We start from the raw sequence: 20,733 nt of genomic DNA, 5'->3' as shown, positions 1-20,733 counted from the left end.
AATGGCTTACTAGAATTATTAGTACCACGTAGTTGGACAGTCAGTCCTTGCGAGCTATCTACAGCAAATTGAGAACTGTAGAACCCTGGTAGGACCCTGGCGCGATTTACACGATCGGAAGAGCTAGGATTTGTGACCTGTAAAGAAGCTAAAACAATATTAACTACGTTTTAGACGAATCTGATTCTCAAATTTGATGCCCTATATTATTATGCCTAACTATATACAAAAGCGAAAAGTAACGTTGTATTATGAAAATATTTTTATGCATTCAAATAAACCTTAAACAATTTTAAAATATTAATTTTCTTTTTTTGTTTTTCCTTGTTCTTTTTGGTTTCATTTCATTTTCTAATTTCTTCAACTCCTGCCCCGTGCGAACCATCGGACACACATATGCACCGTATCGATCATCTAAGGTGAGTCATTTCGTTTCCTTCGCGCGTTTCATTTAAATGAGAAACGTATTTTTCTCCGGTCACGCCACCGTCCGCCTGCATGTATGCAATGGGTAAATATCCTTGACGGCGCTTTACCTTTCAGCAAAATGGCTCCGGCTAGTAAAACAAAATTGGAATTTTACTATTCCACATTCCGCCTGACCACTAAATACACCAATACACTCGGAAAGGGAACTACTGGCAACAAACTGCGTACGTTGGCAAACGTTGCGCTCTCTGCGGTTATATCTCTATTGTTAGCAAATGTTGCTGCGCCGTTGTTTGGCCGTTCTGGTGCCCTTTTGCTTAGCGAGTGCTCGTAAACAGTGTGTCAGCTAAAATATCTTCCCCTTGCCGTTGCTCTCGTGCCCACCTTCGCGCCGCTCAGTAGTCAATTTCGTGCCCGGTTTTCGTTTCGTGAGTGTAATTTCACTCTTTTCGCAGCTCCCAGGGCGTGGTCCGGCTCATAAATCAGACCGAAAGTGACTTCTCGACTGAGGCGAAGTACAGGTCTACACAAGGTCGTGTATTTGCCTCCTCCTTCCCCCCCCCCCCCTCTCTCCCCCTCACTTGAGGAACTCCTTTTACACTTTCTCCACCGGAGTCAACCCACTTCCTCCACAACAACACATACACATGTGCACCATTAGCCACGACTGCTAATCTGTGGCAGTTGGTCCATGATTTCGATGCCAGAACGTGGATAAGGGAGACGAATCTCACCTTCGTACTGGATATCCTGAAGGAGTTTCGTTACGTTAAAGTGGAATAAAATCCGAGTGACGATGATGAACTAGCTCGCAAGCCGTAGGGCCTTTGTGTGTCTGTGTGTAGATGGACATTTGGTAAAGTCATCATACCATCCACTCGCAGGATGCATGATTACTCACGCACCCTCTCAGGTGATTGGCTAGCAAGCTAGGAGAAAGCATTCCTTTTCGAAACTCCTTTCGATCGTGATATCTTGCACCCGGACCACCGGGCTCAAGTGTTCTCCCACTCGCAGATGGTTTCCCGGTACGGTGTGCGCTATGTCTTGGATATCGCAAACCCCTCGCGGCAGTATTTATGTATGCCGGGTGAGCCGGCAGAGCGAACAGTTGTGCGTAACAGTCCGTAGCTAATGAAGTGCCCCAATGAATTATCTCGCTTTGGTTCTTCCGGGCGGGTTTCCGAAAACTGGCTTATATATACGTGTGTGTGTGTGTATGTTCTCGCCTTATTTCGCCCAAGTCCTTGGTGCCGAAGGGTGCGTTAGGCAATGGGGCTTCCGAAAAGGCAAAGAAGGCATTTTGCTATGGCCGGTTGATTTAGTGTGTCGTTTCACGATATTTTGGATGTGACGTTGCATACACTCAACCATCCGTGGAGTTGATGGTGTGGTGTCTAGTGCACTAGACAACGGCTGATACGATTAGGATATTGCTGGCCAATATCGTTGCTCGAGCACTTCTTCGAGACAGTGTAGGGGATCGCAAACTGTGCCTGAAGTTCCTGACCACCGTAGGGCGCACCGTTAAGCTTCGCCGTTGAATTCGCACCGGCCAGAGACTCGGCACGGGCAGAAACAGTTGGAAAGCTCATCGAACGGAACACCGGTGGCAGATTCGCACGCTTGTTTTCGTCCGGCACAAGTTCACACGCGGACTCGCTTGCAGGCAAGCGTACCAATAGCGGTAGTGCACGTCTGCCTGCTGCCAGTCCGCCAAAAAAAAAGAAAAGAAAACCTCCAATTTCCACCGAAACTATCTGAATGTTTCCTTTCCAATGGGTTTCGCACACATACTTTGCCTAAATACGCCACCTGATTATAGTATTTAGCCGATTATTTGCTCTCCTCCCCCCTTCAATCCCCCCCTCCCCCCTTTTTCTGCCTGGTGCCCCACCCCACTCACTGTTATCTGGCGTGTTGTCCAGCTGTTACTGGGTTTGGCTGCTCTGCCGCACTCCTTCTGTTTCCTCTTTGTGCACGAGGAAAGTTTCCCTCCGGGGAAGAAGGGAAAATCTCAACCAAAATATATATTTAAAATAAAAAACTACACGCAAACCAAAACAAACGAGCATTGAAAGCAATAGCAGCAGGCTGAAGAGCTGGAAAATGTTATCTCCTACCGTCCTCAACTTTTCCTCGGAATCATTCAGTTCCTTTGGATGCGTTTAATAAATTATTGAGTGTGCAGACTGTAAACCAACGCATGCTGGAAGCTGTGGCTAAATTATTACATTTTGTTGCTCGTCTACATGTTGATGACCGGTTGTCAATATTGGTTTGAGCGAATGTGAAAATTATCACACATTTTTCGTGCCCTCCGTATTGGGCACCGTTCGGTTGATGATTAGTTTGTTTCGGAAGTTTTTTTTTTTGCTGTCGGTTTGGGAAACAAAGTAGAAAGACCGATTTTCGGAAGTCAAAGTACAGAGACGAAGTAGACCTTGTTTGTTGTTATACATGATGGCTGTTTAAGAGACTTATTAAAGCAATATATGTTGAGTTATTTTAGAGTCCGGAAACTAGTGATGCTCCTGGGGCCACATCCAGAGATTCCTAGGGTTTAGAGGCTTAGAAATGAATTTGTTACAGTTTTTCTTTAACTATGTTAGGACTCCGCCATGTCTTTGCCCAAGCGTGAGGTTACAGAAGTAACTCCTTCTCCTTCCCTTTCCCTCCCTCTCGTCTTTCTCATTACGCACCACGTTCTGCAGTATAATTATAGACCCGGGCTGGCGAATCTCTCATACTGGACAGGCACAGGAACACAAGAAAAGCACAGACAAATCGGATGATCTAAATCCGAAAAATCTGAAAATCCGCTCCAAATTTAACGATGATGACGGTGTTGTGCAGTACGAAAGCAGCAAAACAAAAAAAAAAAAAAACCGGGCGCCCTATTGCATTTGTCCGTGTGTATATGTGACTTGCCCCAAGGGAACCATTCGCGATATGATGGATTCGCGGAAAAAAAAGTAGAAACATGAAGAAGTAGAACCTTCCAAAAATCACGGCAACGCATCGAATCGCTTTGTTTTCCACGAAACACTAATGGATTTAAATGCACGGGGCCCTGCACCGAAGAGCCTTTGCCCGTGTGCTTTTTTTCGCGTGCTTCGCATATCCTGTGAACTTGAAAAAAAAAGCTGAGATCTAGATAAATGGAAAAAAAGAGCGAGAGCGACTTTTCATGCATTTGAACCTCATCCCACGATATTCCACGGGTGAAGTTTGTATATCGTTTTGTTGTTTCCGCTCGTCGTTTTTTTTTTGTTGTTGTTTTGTTTGGAGCTGCAAAATTAAGATAGACAGCGATAGCGATTTTTTCCCCCCTCTGGAGATGCTAGACTCCGCACTGGAGATGAGGCAACCAAGGGCTCTTATCGCGTGCAGGACAGAGCAGAGCTCAAAGAAACAGAAACCAACCTAAACGCCACGCTAAACCTGACGTGCTGACCCTTTTCAAACGTATCTGCCAACTTTAAGTCGCTGAGTCTTTACTCCTGCACAAGAGAACACACCTGAGACGCTGGCGCTGGTCTTCCGGGTGATCGGGGTGGACGCACTACATACTACGCTCCCGCTTTATTACGATTCTAATTCCTCTGCTAGCGCACTACACTCCTCAACTCGTGATCAATTACAAACATTCCAGAATTCGTGTCCTCAGCCGCACTCGTTACCCGAAAGCAACAACAGAAACCAACCCACGATGCTGCATTTCTATTAAAACACCATTAAAAGGTAATCGGTCCTTGTGCGCGGTGACGAGTTTCAACATTCGGCTCGAAACTGGTTTAGAATTGGACGTAATATCCACAACAACAACACCAAAAAACCCCGAAAACGAACAGCCTAGCTTCTAGCAATCGGGCGGGCTAGCGTGGTTAGGGTTAGGATTAATTACAAACAAACGAGCGGAAGTGGACCCGATCAATTTCGGATCGAAAAGATATTAAGGCAGGGGAGCCGATCGTGCCGGCTGAGATTTGGTGCCCCGGCGCCCAGGAGTTGGGTGAGCTCTGCCGTTGTTTTGTGGTTATTTTGTGGAAAGGATTACCACGCAACGCTACAAGAACCCATCAGATCATTTGACGGGGAGAAAAATGAAGAAAGAAAGAAAGAGAGAGAGAGAGAGGTAAAGAGGGAAAAAAGGAGAGACAGTGGACAAAATTAAATAGAGATTATAAGCTCATTATGATGATCTTATTAGCACCATTATTCTCGACTCGATTCTAAGATGTTGTCTGACTGTCAGTGGAATGAGTATGTCAAAGTAGGAAGAGATGGATGAGTGTTTCGATTTGGATGGGATCTTTAATGCGCTTTGCCAGATTGTTTTGCTAGACATCGGACGTTGAAGTTTCTTTTCTTCCACATTGGATGTCATTTTGAAGTTCGTGAGGAGAGTATTTACTTATACAGCTAGAAGCTATCATGGATACACTTTGAAGATGCTACAGTGCTCTACTATTTGTAGCTTGGTAGACAAAAACGTCTAAGTACAGCCATGTTTGAAAGCTACTATAGCTCAGAAATTAGAAGTATTGATAATTTGAATTTAGTCAAAATTACGTAAAACGTCAAGTCTATCCGTTGAAATTAGTGTTGTGAAGCTACCGGGAGGCCTCACCTCAATAATATGCGAACTCCAAAAAGGTCCCTCATGAGATAACTTTTCGTCGTCAGTGATCACGGAGCTACCGGGAGGCTTCATCTATCAAGAGTTAGTAAGCAGTTGCCTTCTCTTCTTAAAAAAGAGTATCTGTACACAATGCTAGTTGCAATCCTTCGGTACTTTTAGCTAGTGTTTCTCGAGAGTAATTCCTACGATTTCCTACAAGAAGACATTAGAGGGAGGTCAAGATGAGACATAAATCTACCAAATGAAAGGTATCTTTTGGAGTTCCCAACTAGTAATAATTGGTGTCAACTCAGTAAAGTAAAATATTCTTCCTGACAACGTTTCAGGAACATTACAAAAAGATTCCAAGGCTCTAACAGTAGGGGACATCTCATCAATAGCTTCACCTGCAACATTGCGATTTCTTTTTATTGGCTAAATGACTTGCTAGGTCTAGACAACGATATCCGTGGCACGATTCTCTACCGGTCTCTTCAAATTCTTGGCTTCGCGGATGACATTGATAGCGTTAGCAAGACGACAATCTTGAGGTGGTAGAGGAGTTGTGCTATCTTGGAACCTCGGATAACGATGTCAACAGTGAAATCCGGAGAAGCATTGTTCAGGAGAATCGTGCCCGCTACGGTCCTCACCGTCTGCTAAGATCTAGAAGATCGCACACTGATTCTCCCGGTGGTCCGAGCGGTGGTCCGACGATGCAAACGCTCTTGGCGTGTTTTGAGCGTCGCATCCTCCGGACCATCTTTGGCGGTGTGTTCTAGGTCTAGGACTTACTAGACTTATTCATAGCACGTAGATATACAGTCAGCCATTTGAACGCCGGCCCTGCCGTGCACGCACCGACGCCAGTATCACCTTCACCACAGGCCAGTCCTATAAATGTTGACTACAAATGTCCAAGCTATCCACAGCTTCTTGCTTCGTAACGACGGAACTTTTACTTAGATCATCCCGAACGGTCGAACGCTCCTCGAAGCGTGTTGATTACGGAATCTCTCAAGCTCGCAAACTCCCAAGCACGGCCCAGAAACTCCCTTGCAGTAAAAAAAAACTGCGTTTAAGCAGTCAGCGCCGGCTTAAATGAAAATCGCCGACTTCTGGAAATAAACGATGATGTTTTGTTTTGTTTTTTTTCATTTTTGCAATTTCGGGCGCCAACACGCTCGGCCGTGCGGCGACACCACTCGATAAAACCAGTAACGAGAGCAAACATTGGAAAACTTGGCAGCACAACGCACAAACGTGAAACGGTAGAACGGTGAAGATCGTGAGAACTTTTAAATTAACTTTTCCTACACTCTTTGCCTTTGCCGATGGCTATTGCTCCCACCTTCTGCCGCGGGCCGATGGCGCACCGCCGCGAGTCCCTTCCATCCTGCAGGGCAAGGCTTCCGAAAACAGAAAAAGAGGGGGGGGGGGGGGGTGGAAGAAACCATTCCGATTCGGGAGGTTTCCATGCATGGTTTCACTTTCGTTCGAAACATTCGCGGCTCAATTCCGGGAAAATCGCCGAAAACTCCGTTGCGGTGGAGTACGATAGTGATCGCTTTTTTTAGACTTGCCCGAGCGGGAAGGAGAGAGAGAAGGAGGGAAGGAAGAAAGGGGGAAAGGGGTGAAGGAATAAAAAATTGATTTGCTTTTAATAACACGGTTCGGGTTTCATTAGTCTGTGGCAGTAACGTGAACTTTGAAGCAAATAAACACGTCGTGAGTTTGAGAAGCTATAAGTAGAAGCTATAACAACGGATTCTAACTAATTAGAAGTAAATGCTGCCGATGTGTGTGTCCTATTAGGCAAAAGAAGAAGAAGAACACGAAGAATATAACCCACCAAAAAGCCAATCGAGCTGCAAGTAATGCAACTTTTTCTATCTTATCGCCCCACAAGAAGCAACGTCTTGAGGTACATAAAAATGGAGTCCAAGCAAGCTCCACCGTGTGCCCGGATTGCGTACACAGCAAGCAAAACGGCGCACATAAATCTGACCGTCCTGAACCCGAAAAGCGGTTCCGCTAATCGGTAAAGCAAAGGATGGCTAAAAGAGATTTCGCAAAGGGCTCGGGTGATCGCGGAAAAAAAAAATCGCGAGCGAGATGAAATGAAATTAATAAATGCTGCACCTTGTAATTAAATCGCTTAGCAGCAGCAGCAGCAGCAGCATCGTAAGCGGAATCTGTTTCGTTCGGACGCTTGCTTTTGCGTTCTGTCTCATCCCCTTTGCCAGCCCTGCTCTTCCCTATTCTTCCCCTTTTCAACATCCTGTCACAGTCTGGGCGCTGGAGAAGAAAACTGAACAGCAAGCCGACTTGAAGCCGGTCGGCCAGCCTGCTCAGCTTTTCCTGCCTGCCGAGGCTGTATAAGGTGAGCTTCGTTTTCCGGTTGTTGCGTTTGCCGCGTCCTTACCAAATGCGCAGCAACGCATTAAACCACGCACATTTGCGAAACCAACCGTGTGTTTGTGGTTTTGCGAGCTAAATTAGAAATGAAGTGAATACAGTAAAGTATTTACCTTCGCTGATGCGTTTTTAGCTCCTCGGATTTTGCTGTTGTTGTTTGCAATTACTGGCACCGGTTTACTGACTGCTTCGCATCCTTTTCGTTTCCCATCGCATTATCGATCTGCGGATGCGGCTCTAATCGAGGACGGGAGAGGTCGTAAAACAAAAAATCACAAAAAATAATAATGCTCGTTCAATCTTCAACCGTTTTTGCTGGGTTGCGCTTCCCGCGTTTTAGTGGTGTGTTGGAGTCGCTTCTTATCAATTAATTAAAATCTTACCTTGGTAGATACGATTTTTTTTATTTCTTAGCTGCTGTTGCTGCCTCTTCAACGCTCTTCAACATGCACACGCACAGTCGATCTGACAGTATGCACTTGCACAGTACACAGTGCGTGCGTCCGTGTGTGTGTGTGTTGCAATCCTGTTCCTGGGAGCTGTTTTAATGGTTGCAGTTTTTGATGCGTACCTCACGTACCGTGCTGATGGCCTTGTCGTCGGTTCGGCTAGAGATCAATCGGGACCGTTTTGTCGATCGGCATGATGAAGATGGTTGGGAGGGTTGTCTTTTTTGTTGTTGTTGCTGCTGCTCTTACCGGATCAATCCCAGATCCGTGCGCGAGTGAAGGGGCTCATTAGGAATGCTAATGGTGGTTAAATGTTCCGGCGAGGCAAGCATTGCAATTTGCGTGGAACGTGTTTCTGGATAAAGTTGCAATTGGTCGCGCACACCAGTCGTTCCTGTTCGAAACAACATTCTGACGTGTATTTGGTGAACTGCTGTTTCGTGTGTGAAGCAGTAGAAATGTTGATTGTATCTTAAAGATCTCATTGTTTCAAGTTCTCGTGAGCGGTATTTTAAGAGAGTCCTGACAGATAATCCGTACTTTACAATATACTGTTCTTAGAGCTACTGCTTTCGATACGTCCATAGCAAAATTGGAGTAAAGCATCAGCAACTAGGCTTGTTTTGTTTGTTGATCACTAGAGATGTATAAATTCGCAGGACCTGAGGGTTTTTTTAATCTTTTCATCTAGTATCAGCAAAGTAGCTCAGTGATTATCGCAGTTATAGGTCCTGACATCGTCATTTCTTGCGGCTTACTAGATTGTTTGGTACCACATAGTTCACGTTGGTGAGTCCTCGTTATTCACCCTGGATTCTAACTGATCTTCTATTTATTTAGCTCTACCACTTCAAGAGATTTTGGCCTGCAACTGCTAACATCAGACATGCATACTCTTCCGATTCTCTCCCACTAGACCTCCATAACAGCTGTTCACGACCGAATTCTTTAAAAAACATGATTTTAAGGAAAACTTGAAGAATATGAACAAATTGAGAGCAAAGCAAAGAAACAGATCGAAAGCCTAGACGTTTAAAATGTTCTCCGAAGTTCTCCAAGGATCTACGAGAAACTCCGAAAACCTCCAAGGAAATTTTCTTAACAAAGCCTGCCATTTCTTGAACTCTCAAGAAATCCTCATATTATTTCTTACCAAAAAAATTCCAAAAAGAAAAAAGGATTGTCCTAAAAGCCTAGGCTTGAGTGACATGAATTGCGAGGAAATTTGCTTGGGAGCCAAGGAACAATCCAGAATAAGGAGGCTTCTTAGGTTGGTGGCAGAGTTCTATCGTCGCGATTCCCTTTCGTCTCGTAGTGCTTCAAGTTTTGATGAAGAAATTCCTGTAACAATTCCTGTCCATTTTATATAACTGCATGCATCTTCAGGAGCGGATTTCGTTTCTCGGAGTCCCTAAGCGCCATGAATGTCGAATGAATGTCTATCACATTGATTCTGCAGCCCGGGGGGAATATTCTTTGTAAATTCTGGGCACCTCACCAGCTCGGGGCCTCCGTGTTCGTTCACTCCATCTACCGGATACCCATGCCATGAAGAAGCGAAATTCAACGGTATGAGGAATGCGAATAAGAGATATTGAATATTCACACCCGCACCGCTCTATATTATTACTTGCATGGCGCAATGCAACGTGCTTCTAAATCAGAAAGTCTTGCAGTACTCTGCTGAATACCATTCTTTTACACCGCGTGAGCAAACCAATGCAAATAGCACGACTTTAATTCCAATCCCAACCCCATGACGGCCAGCTCACCGGCTCGCAAACCTGATTAGTCCACGCTAAGATTGGTGAATAAAATTAAACCTATGAAACCCTAAAGCGGGATGTAACGGCAGGAGTGAATGGAGTTGTAGCGACGCTAATTGCTGGCTGTTGCGCTGTCTGCGCGCTTGTCTTCACAATTATGGATGAGTTTGATGCGCTGAGTTTCCAAATATGCAAAGCATCAACAAGCACGCACCTGTTTTTTATTTTTATTTTGTGCCGTTTCTTCAATTTTCTTTGCTGGTGGCGATTGTTTGTTATCAGTAACCAGGTTTGTATAACAAAAAAAAAAGAGGTATAAGGCGGAACTGCTCGAATTGCGAAAGGTGCGGAAGGTGTCGAATGATGGATTGTTTCAGTACTTCACAACTTGATGGCCCGGTACTTTTCTTTGATGTGTGATGTCCGAGTAGAAAGCGGCAGAATGTCCGAAAACATAAAAAAGTGGAACAAGCTCATCTAGGCACGCTCTACTCGAATATTGTCTAACCTCTCCATCCCGAAAAAGAAACGAAAAGCTGCTCTCGCAACGCTATCTCGCTAATGATATTTTAAATGATCGTCAAACCGCTCGAGGGACGAGCGGTGGGCATCGAAAGAATTGGTATTTATTTTAAAAGCCAAAGACCTACTCCGCTTCGAGCGTTTCGCGCGTTTTCCCACGGCCGTAGACCGGACGTCAAGGACATGAGTCATACAGACTCTGTTTCCCAATCATTCTCCCTCTAAAGCCAGCTTCTCTCGTCTCGCCAAGGATATTAAATATGACCAACTCGGACACATACACACACACACAAACACACACATGGGTTTAACAGTGTCCGGGGTGAAGTTTTTCCACCCGCGGCCACAACGCAAAAGCGCCAGTGCCCGAAACCTTGCAATTGCTCGCCCTGACATAGACTTATAGCATCTAAGTGGATTTAATAAATATGCGATTCGGCATTCAGTTAGCGCAATATTCGCGACCCCACGAGTGCACTGCAACGATTCCCGCCCAAAACCTACCGTGGTACCTTTCCCACGTCCGTCGGCCGCCACAATCTGCACGGTGGTGTAATTTTCCTGTCAAATCGCCTGAATTTATGCGCGCAGGAATGCACCGTGCGCAAGATGCTTCTCTCTTTCTGCTTGCCAACACGCTCGTAAGGTTGGACAGCTGTATATGTCTCCTCTCCATTCTCTTAGCCCTTCTCCCTCCCCTCTCCTCCTTGGGGGGGGATACATGGGAGGGGATACACGGGGATTGGGCTTATTGAATTGTTGCTATTGAAGTCCGAGTCCACCGAGAAGATGTCGTCGATGTTGCGCCGTGGCCACGACAACGCACAACGGCTGTGGGGATGAAGGATGAATCAGGAAATTTGTTTCTTTCCCGTGGGTATGCACATTTATTACCGTGCCCGCTGTAATATTGTTGCAAGGGGCATGGTGTTTTTAGTTTGTCATAACCTTCCGTCGAGAAACGCTCGAAGTTTACAAATCGGTTTGAAAACCCCTTCTTTCGTTTTCGAAGTTGTTTATTTATTTTGTGCGGGGTTTACAGCAAACGAGCAATAAATAAACGATAATTACTAGAAATAAGAGTGCATTTATAATGTAAAATTGTTTTGTATGGTTTACTCTTTAAAAAAGAAAAACTACTCGAAACGTTTTCGAGCAGTTGACACCGACATTGTTTACTGGGGGTTATTTACTACCCTCGCTATACTGCACCTGTCAATAAATCATTAGCAGCAGAGTAACTATAAACAAATACTATTTACCTAGCACAGCTACTTAATATCAACTCAACCGTAGCTTGGCTTAGGCTGCTGTATCCTGGCGTTCACTTCTGTACGAAAGTGGATGAAATTATCCAACCACCGCTGCTGCTTCCGTCTGCTGTCAATTTCACTTGCAGCACGTCAAACGTCAAACAGCACGATCGCGAACCGGAACGTTAATCACGGTGAAATTTACAATCGATACGAAATGTGTGAAACACGTCGGTGGACCTCCCCAAACACGCACACAAACAGACGAATGCGCGCGCGCCCCTGAGATGGTGTTTTGGGGCCAAACTAAAAAAAAAAATGGAAAAGATATACCAAGCAAAAGAAAAACCTTCCGTTCCCCCCCCCCCCTCTCCCCCCCGAAATGTGTGCGCTAAGGTGTGCAAGTTTGCATCAAATTATTCAAATGTGCTCGTGTGTTCACATTTACATAATTATGGTCCATTTGAATAAATAAAAAAGATTCCATCCGAGATGGTTGGCATCGCCCGAGTGGGAGGTCCAGGGGTTAGAAGAGAAAGGGGGCTGGGAGGGAGTGGGGAACTTAGGAAGAATAGGGAAAAAGGGGAGGTGGAAAAGGAAAGGTAAGCCATTCAAGTAACAGTTGGGAAACAGCCATTCAAGTAACAGTTGGTTTTTCTCTCTTCCTTTTTTTTTGCCTTTCGGCTTGGCAAATCTGTGACTTTTTAATAGCGCAACAAATTTGACTGCGAACAAAAAAGGGCAGTGGGGAGACGGGGGAGGGGAGGGTTTTTACACGATATCCTTAAAGGCACAGTGATAGCAAATTGCCCCACGCTCGTTCCAAATTAATCGATCAAACCTTCGGCTTCACATCAAACGGCTAATTGAAGCGTCAACGCTTGGCTCGAGCTGTCAAAGCGATAAGTGTTATCGTGTTTATAAGGATGGATCCGGATCCGGAATGCAGGGCTTTTCGGTTTGTGTGCTTTCAACTACGTAACGGTGTATACCGATTGAAGAAGGGTATGGAGGAAAACATGGGTTGGCGGGAAAAAAAAGCAGTCTTACGGTTTTTCATTCCATTTGTGGACAATAAAATAAATTTAGTTATAAAACGCGTAACACGAAAGGGTGCTTTTTATTTTATTTCTCGCCTTGTGTTTCATAAATTACCATTTTCTCTCGCGGTGTTTTGTTACACGTGGATGGCTTTTTTTCTAAATATTTTTCCAACTCACTGCCCCTTTTTCTCCTTTCCCTGTTTCCCCTACACCATCGCCAACCGCACACTAGTGGTCACTAGCAAACAGATAACAATTCCACTTCCAATTTGTGCCTTCTGGTTCCGTGAACCATGCAATCATTGACCGGGAAGGGACCCCACACCTATCCAAACCCCTTCTTCTCTACTCACTCCTCCCCCTTCCCCTCCACACCTTCGTTCTTCCCTCCTTTCTGCACCATCATTCCCCCACGCCAACGATTTAATTGAAGGACGATACGGAATGAAGTTACAAACATAAAGCCGAGCAATGGAATACCAAAAACTCGAATGAATTATTCAATCACGTACAATTATAAACAATTTGCTGCGCCGTTGTTTTTCCCAGCCCAACATTTTTTTCCTCCCTTTTCCACCCACCCATTTCTCGCTCGCTCTCTCTCTCTCACTCTCTTGCCCACCGCACCATCCTTACTCTTCCCCGAGCACCCGGGGGGGATTTGATTTCGAGAGCATTTCATTGTTTTTGTTATGATTTCGTCCATTGCGATTGCTCTACCCAACCCTCGTGCACTTTCCTGTGCCACAATTTGTTTGCATTTCACGTGCTGCGCAGGGTCTCTTGTTTTTAACTGTCTTTATGGCTTTTGTGCGGATTTATTGTACTCTGCGATAGAATAATTTGCTGTCATGATTTCTTATTGTAGCGGTTTTGCAATAAGTGCGAGAATAGCCCGTTTTCTCGTTTTGTATAACAAGATTCAATTCATTGTATTTTGATTAAAGCAGCTGCAGCCGTTTTAAAAACTGGGATTTGTGAATCTTTTATTTTTGTTTTCTCTATCTGTTGTTACTTTTACGTTGTTAAACAATATTTCAAAACAGTTATCTGATGTTACTTTCGTATGCACCTTTTGCATTCCATTGTGAAAATGGTAAAAATGTAGCTTTCTTACCTAATTTACACACCAGTCCCACAATACAGTTCCAGTTCCATTTCTTCCAAGCGCACTCCCAACCCTCGCACCACCCTTCCTCACCCGACTCGCCACACCCCTCTCTTCGCTTCAGATTTGCGTGATAGTACAAATACAAAGAAATTTTTCCCATTTTTCCCATCATTACTGCACCACTTTTCATTATTTAGCAGCACAACGATTAATGCAAAACTATGACAGTAGGGAAGGGGTAGAAGTTCTGGGTGGACCAATAAGCGTGTCGAGGGGGCGGTGGGAGGGAAAATGCTCTGAGATTTTAAACATTTGTTACCACGGGAAGGGACGGGATAGGCTTGTTGGGTAACGTGTCATTTAACTCAATTGTAACTTCATTTTCTTTTCTCCCGGGTGCGGGACTGTGAAGTTTTCCCGGCCTTTTTTTTTTTTCCACACCGGAACAGCCGGGTCCCGCCGTTCCGCTCACCCGAGGGAAGGGAAGAGTGAGGGAGGGCAGCGGGGGGGGGGGGTCTGAGGGGAGGCAGTTCAAATCGATTCACACCGTTCATTATCATTTTATGGCTCTATTGTGAGTTTTCACCAGCTCACCGGCAACCAATTTTCAAGATGGTTCCTTGGCACGGACGCGGGGGTGGCCGTGTTGGGTGGACTTAAATTTTAGATTACACCACTTGCCGGGACAATGCGGACAAAACGGGACCTGTAGGAGGAAGGAGAACAAAAAAACGGGTGGAATATTTAAAAAAAAAAAATAGACCCAAAAAAAGGGTTCTTCCACCTTTAATACAGTTGGACTTTGTTGATTTAGAACTCAAAAGGTACGAAAAGTCAAAAAAGTAAAGCAGGGTGATGGTGGAAAGAGTGTCCTGAGACACGCGGGAGGAGGATTGGTTGGGAAGTTGTAGGATAATGGTACATTATCCTTTTGGCCGGTCGGCGAAGCGATGACAGTGTGTGTACCGCACGGATGGGGGTGTACCGTTTGCGTAAGTATACGTCTCTATATATCGCTTCGGCCTGTCATCGCTTCGGCCCATCGGGTAATGATAATAATAATAATAATTACTCTGCCTTTTTAAGGATAGTTTTACATTCCGGAGCACGCAGCAAAAGGGTTTTTTCTGGTGAAACAAGAAGCAAAACGAAGGACATTTGAACAGATTTGTTGTTTTTTTTCAGTAGGATTTTATATTGCTGCCCAAAAAAAAATTCTCATTTTCCATTCCGCTCGAGGTCGGTTCAATACATTCATTAGACGGATGATGTGTGTGTGTGTGCGTGTGGGGAGGGGGGAGTTTATTACGCCAAGGATAAATATTTAAATCTTAATCACCGGTTCTGGCTGCCGTGGGGGGTAAGGTTTTTGGGGCGGGAAATTAAAATTTAATTTAATTTCCAGCGGTGACTTTCTTCTGTTGCGCCTTTGACGAGATTTTGGACGAGTTTTGTGTTTCGATTACTGTTCGATACGTGGTGGAGTGAGGATTGAACAGGAGAAGACTGTTGTAGAAACATTTTTTTATGGTCTGGTTCGAATCTAAACCCCATTTTCAAACAACAATGATTCAACCATGATATATTTGTACTGCATTTCAGTGAAATTCGAACGAAATTCGTAATTAGTTATTTTATAAAAGAAATGTAACGTCGTTTTGAAAAGAGTTCATGAATAGCACAAAGTTTTTTTTTCTGATTCGAAATATATCCTGCGTTAAGAACAAGAGACATGAAGCCATTTTTTTAGCATCGGAAATGTTACACCTGGATTAAGTTAAAAAAAAGGATATTTTATCCAGTTTTCCTCGCTTTAAATTAATTGCATATAAACATGCTCACCAATCCTTCACGACCGCGAGCTCCTGTGAGGTGTTTTTTTTTTTTAATGCGTTGCAGTTCGTTGTGCAGCGGTAAGGATAATAACCAATAAGCAAGCATCAACAAACCCAGGGACAGTGACCGATCTGGTTCTACTCTCGCGCTTCTCTAGCATGAATACATGAAAAGAAAATACAACCGTCGTGCGTGCTTCTAAATAGGTTAAAAATGCATAAAAGCTGACGGGAAGCTGTATGACGCCCACTTCCGGCCAATGAAAAAAAAAAAAAAAAGGAAAAGGTTCACCCAGCTGGCTGGTTTTCTATAGGTTGCCCCTTTTAGCCCCTCGGTTTTGGTGCACCAGAATGCCGAAACCGGAAACTTTTCGTTTCCTTTCGATGGATGCAATTGGAGTAGAGTAGAGGAATAAAACGCATATAAATGATTGAGTTTTTTCTTTGTATTGTAGCAATTGTTAGTTTTCTTTCCCCTGGTAGTGTAGTTGTGCAATGATGCGGATGTCAGAATTTGAAGGACCTTTTTTCCTGAAGCTGCTTTCGAGAGAATGATAGCGATTGTTGATGGTGAAAATTCATTACACGTACTAAGATTAGCTGTTGAAATCGCAAAACAAATTTGTCTTGCAAAAGACGTCACAGGCCTCAAACAGTCAGCAGGTGAGACCTGGGACTGTCGAGTTGTGTCATATGACATGACAAATATCAACTGATTGTATGTTTGAGCAAATGCAGGCGCGTAAAACTACAACTTCCCCTCCTTCCAGTGTTCTCGTTGCTAAGAGGCCTCGTCTATCAAGAAATTTCGTCATCTAAGAGACTGTTTCGACAATCCATAGGGACTCGTCCAAGTGGTCTCTTCCAACATAATCTATTTGTAATCCTCGCGCAAAGAAATCAGGTTCACTGGAAGAACTCTTCGACTAATAGCATCTCCTTTTGCAACAGACTTCGTCAACCGAAAGGTATTTATGACCGAAGAATTTTTTCTATTTTCTTTGGGAGCCGTGTAAAGGATATGGTCATCCAAGAGACAGTGTTGCTTCAAGTACTTCCCCATTTTCGTCGTCCCTTGAGTGACCAAAAGATGGTCGTCTACTTGTAGTTCTCATCCAAAGGCTCTTTTTTACCAATGGTACCAAGACATTTTCCTTGTAAACATTTCCCAATGTCTAAAGAAAGTCGTCTAAGGGATATGATCATTTCAGAAACTGCGTCACATCAAGTATTTCGCCATCCATAGGGTCTTATCTACCAAAAGACGATATTCTACTTGTAGTCCTCATCCAAAGGACTTCATACACTAACGGGACCAAGCTTATCAGAAGAATGCTTCGTCCAATAGCCTCTCTTCATGCAACAGACTAAGGGTTTTTATGATTTCTAAGCGAATTTATTGTAGCCTAGCCTTTCACGTTTAACAAAATCGTTCCGCGTGCCAATAGACCTGCAGACGTTTTGCTACGCCATGAACACAATGTTAAAGGATTATTTTTCATCCTTTTTCGAGAATGACAGCTTCAGGAGAGTTGCCAAGAAGAAGTTGCTACCGTAAATGAATCATACAGTATTAACAACTTTAGAAAATGTCACCACTCAAATCGTTGGAGATGGTATCAAAATTGTGTCACGTCACATAACTCTCCCCAGGTTGGGCGTATATTTGAGAGCTCTTCTGATTCATGAACATTTTTAATCTCAAAAATGCTTCAAATAAGGTCACAATTGTGACATGTGATTCAACGAAACCTTGGGCAGAGTGACGATGGAGTATCGTTACAAACTTTAATTTTAAATCTCTCTAATGGAAATTGAATAACAATCCATTTGCGATATCATCGGCAACAAACACCCAATACAATATGGTAGTAATTTATATCTGATCCTGCATGCCGCCCAATTGCGTCCGTTGATTGCACTGAAATGATAGCATTTGTTGGCGTAAAGTCCTCAACAAATTGTAATGACTTGCTCGCCTCCTCGCTCAATCACAATCCTCGTAATATACATATATACGTGAGCCTGTGTATGGGGATGTATGTGAATAACGCTCGTCAAGTTGTAATCTAATGCTCAATTCACTTTCTTTCCGTTTGATACCAATTCATCCTTATCAGGCTTCAAAGCTGAACAAAGTTTTTGTTTCCCTTTTTTTTTTTTTTGGTTATATTTTCTCTCCCTCAAAAGAAGCAACTCGATATTGACATACGACACTGTCTAAATATTTACAAACGCCTTTGATGTTCCGTAACAACAAAGTGCACACGCGCGCGTGTGGGAGGTGGGAGAAAATTCATCCCTTTTTCCTTTTTTTTTTTTTTTGGTTGGCACTCCCATCACACACCCACTGCATCACAAGTTTCAACCCTTTTGCAGTTTGAAGGCCACTTTTCCACTCAAAATCCACTACGCACACAGATAATGTGGGCAATCGTTGGGTTTTGCAGCAAAGTGTGTGATGGGAAAAACAAAGTTTTTCGCTACTCCTTGCATCTTCTCCTTGGATGGAGAAACGGACGAACGGATGGTGCTAATCAGCATGCTGTGAGAAAAGAATGAACTTTTCCAATAATTTCAACCCCTTTTTTGTCACAGAGGACGATTTTGTTTGTTGGGTCTTTTTGTTTTTTGGGAAGCTTATTTGACATTTGATTTCAAAGTGATTTTAAATTGTTTATTTTAGGCAGAGTTTATTTTTTGCAATATAGAGTAAAGCAGGATAAATGAAAATACTTAGAAAAGGGGCATTTGAAATGAACTGTTTACATATTCTGCTTATTTTTATTTTTGACATAACGGCCTACTAGGTAATGGCAGCCATTAAAACGCTTACTAGACTTATTGATACCGTGTGGTTGGTTAGTAAGTCCTCGCAATGGAGATCTCTCCACACATTTCCTTGTCATATCCAGATACATATCTGGCCCTTTAAATACTGGAAAAAACAGTGCATTCGTCTAAGACAGTCAAACATCAAAGTTGAAGCTCATTATTGCAATTTCATTCCAAAAGAAGAATGCCTAGAAATTCTTAATTTTGAAGTCAATCTTATACTACCAACCAACAGTTATAGTGATCCCTTCCGCAGAAAGGACTACTTAGCCAGCAAATGTTTCGTCCGCAAAATCCTCGAATTTCCGAAACGCCCGGTCCTCCGGGTACGGCAGCAAAACAAGCGCATCTGCGCGTCCGGCTGGACTCCCTAACGTTGGCAGATTCCGGTAGCCCAAAACGGATCCACAAATGTGTGTGTATAATGATAATATTTGTAAAAAATTAGTCCATAGACAAACTGGTGTTGTACGCGCGCGCGCTCTGTCTCTCGTTTTCGAATCCGTTTGATCCATGTCGACTTTTAGTAGCCGAAGACAGGGATAGGGAAAACGGTTTTCCACACACACACACACATACAGGCACACACACACGGCACACTTTCATACATGCCATCTTTTTCGCTTATTGGCACACCGGGTTGAAAAGTAGGCGTTCCCCAACCCCCGGTGTTTCGGAAAAGTCCGGACGTACCGTAAAAAAACCACCCTCAGGGAAAATGGGCGTGTTGAATCAAGGGTGTATACACCCCGGGAGTTCCCCTTCCACAAGCGAGCGCACAAACACTCACACACACACACACACACTCAGACAAAAGGTACGCATGTGATCTCAGTCTGGCGCATGATGGCATGCCATTGCGGGTAGCAAGCGCCATCGAGGGTGAGCTTTGTAGTGTTGTCCCGCTCGCGGCACGGTACATCGGCTTCGGTTCGCGGCTAGCTATGGTTGATGGCTGGTGGGTGCTGAGCTCGGGTCTGTGCTCCAGTTTGACAATTGCCGGCGATTCTCGGAGACGCACAGCGTGTCGTGTCTCTCATCGACGCAGATCGTAGCTAAAAAGGCGCAGCGCAACACTACACCAGCAGTACGGACCGAAACCAAACCCTTTACCGCACTCACACAGCCCTTCCCCATTCAGCTCGTTTGGGCTCGTGCATTAGCTCAGCAATCCCTGCTACACGTCCCTCTTGTATGTGAGTGTTGCGATCTGCGTGTGTGTGTGTGTGTGTGTGTGAGTTTGTGAGTGCACGTGTAGAAGACGACGATACACGCTAGGAACAGGATAGGATAGGCATAGTCAGTAGTGTAATAGCGCTAGTAACACGCCATAGTAGCTATAGTAGATAGTGCAGAGTATGCAGGCATCAGGGTCTCTTTTTCTGTGTGTGCGTGTGTGTACGTGATCCTTCCCCCTCTCACTCACTCTCTCTATCTCTCTCTCTCTCGTTGTGCACACCAACACCATCCGAAACCCTGTGTGCGGGGTGTTATTTTTTGTTGTTTTGGGAGCAGCGAGGGAGTGAGACCCTATTCATCATCGGAACAAGTTATTCAAAAAACTACCTTTCCCGTTTGAGGGCTGCAGCCAGCGTGTACGTTCCCGTAGGGCCTTTTCGAAACCGCATCGCATCAGATTCACACTCTGCACCGTGCTGTGCTGTCTGTCGCGGCGGACAGATATTTTAGGTTAGAGGCTAGCTAGATCGGCGTGTGTGCGTGTTTGTGGGTGCATTGTGGATTACTGTTTTCACAGTGTCCTGCAGTACTTGAGCAAAGTTGAGGTTAGTTTCGAGCTAGGATCAAATATCCGGTGGTTAGAAGTTACGAAGTTATAAGAGATATAACAGCAGCAACACCACACTGTCACACGCAAACATTGTGTTATTGTATCTATTTCTTAGGACTTCTCAGATCAAACCGGTCATCAATCAATCACGATAGACGAGGTCTTTCTACGAGGCGATAAGCAGCGAGAGAGAGAAAGAGCGAGATGTCGTCCCATATGTAGACAGAAAGAGAAAATTACAGTCCCGAAATCACTAATCAACGATGTTCATTTTCAGCATCCTCGTACAGACAGCTACAGGGTTAGGGGTTAAGGCCTCAATAAGCCTTCCGGTGTTTACGTTCGGTAGTGCAAATGTGTGATAGTGATACGTTCCGGTGACAACAAAAATGACACTTGGTGCGATAGTAGTTGAAGCAGTAGTAGTAGCAGCAGCAGTCACGGAGAAGGAAACGATTGGCGCTCGACACACTGCTCACTGAGAAGTGAAGTTAGGTAGACGCGTTAGTCGCAAAACATTTACGCAAACGCACCACCGACCCAAACCACCACTTGCAGTTGTACCGGAGATCAGTGGTTTGGTGTGACCTGCTTGGTTTAGTGTGGCGTCGCTACTCGCATTCATCAGGATATTGAGGTCTTCAATCAAACCAGTTGGC

General features: G+C 44.4%; 4 protein-coding genes across 7 annotated transcripts in view; 2 read left to right on the top strand and 2 right to left on the bottom strand.

Moving 5' to 3' along the window:
* The window catches only part of LOC126560468 (60S ribosomal protein L10-like), a 277,878-nt gene that overhangs the window by 58,344 nt on the left and 198,801 nt on the right, over positions 1-20,733 (top strand). The gene's annotated exons all lie outside the window — the stretch shown is intronic.
* Positions 1-20,733, bottom strand: part of LOC126561545 (probable 60S ribosomal protein L37-A) — a 450,882-nt gene that overhangs the window by 234,645 nt on the left and 195,504 nt on the right. The gene's annotated exons all lie outside the window — the stretch shown is intronic.
* LOC126568394 (transcription factor btd) overlaps positions 1-20,733 on the top strand; it is a 147,106-nt gene that overhangs the window by 32,457 nt on the left and 93,916 nt on the right. The window lies entirely within an intron of this gene.
* LOC126558141 (aminoacylase-1A-like) overlaps positions 1-20,733 on the bottom strand; it is a 220,867-nt gene that overhangs the window by 124,713 nt on the left and 75,421 nt on the right. The window lies entirely within an intron of this gene.

The sequence above is a fragment of the Anopheles maculipalpis genome, chromosome X (genome assembly GCF_943734695.1).
Source record: "Anopheles maculipalpis chromosome X, idAnoMacuDA_375_x, whole genome shotgun sequence".
Classification (NCBI taxonomy): domain Eukaryota; kingdom Metazoa; phylum Arthropoda; class Insecta; order Diptera; family Culicidae; genus Anopheles; species Anopheles maculipalpis.
The sequence above is the reverse complement of the archived record's forward strand: the minus strand, read 5'-3'. Positions and strand labels throughout refer to the sequence as shown.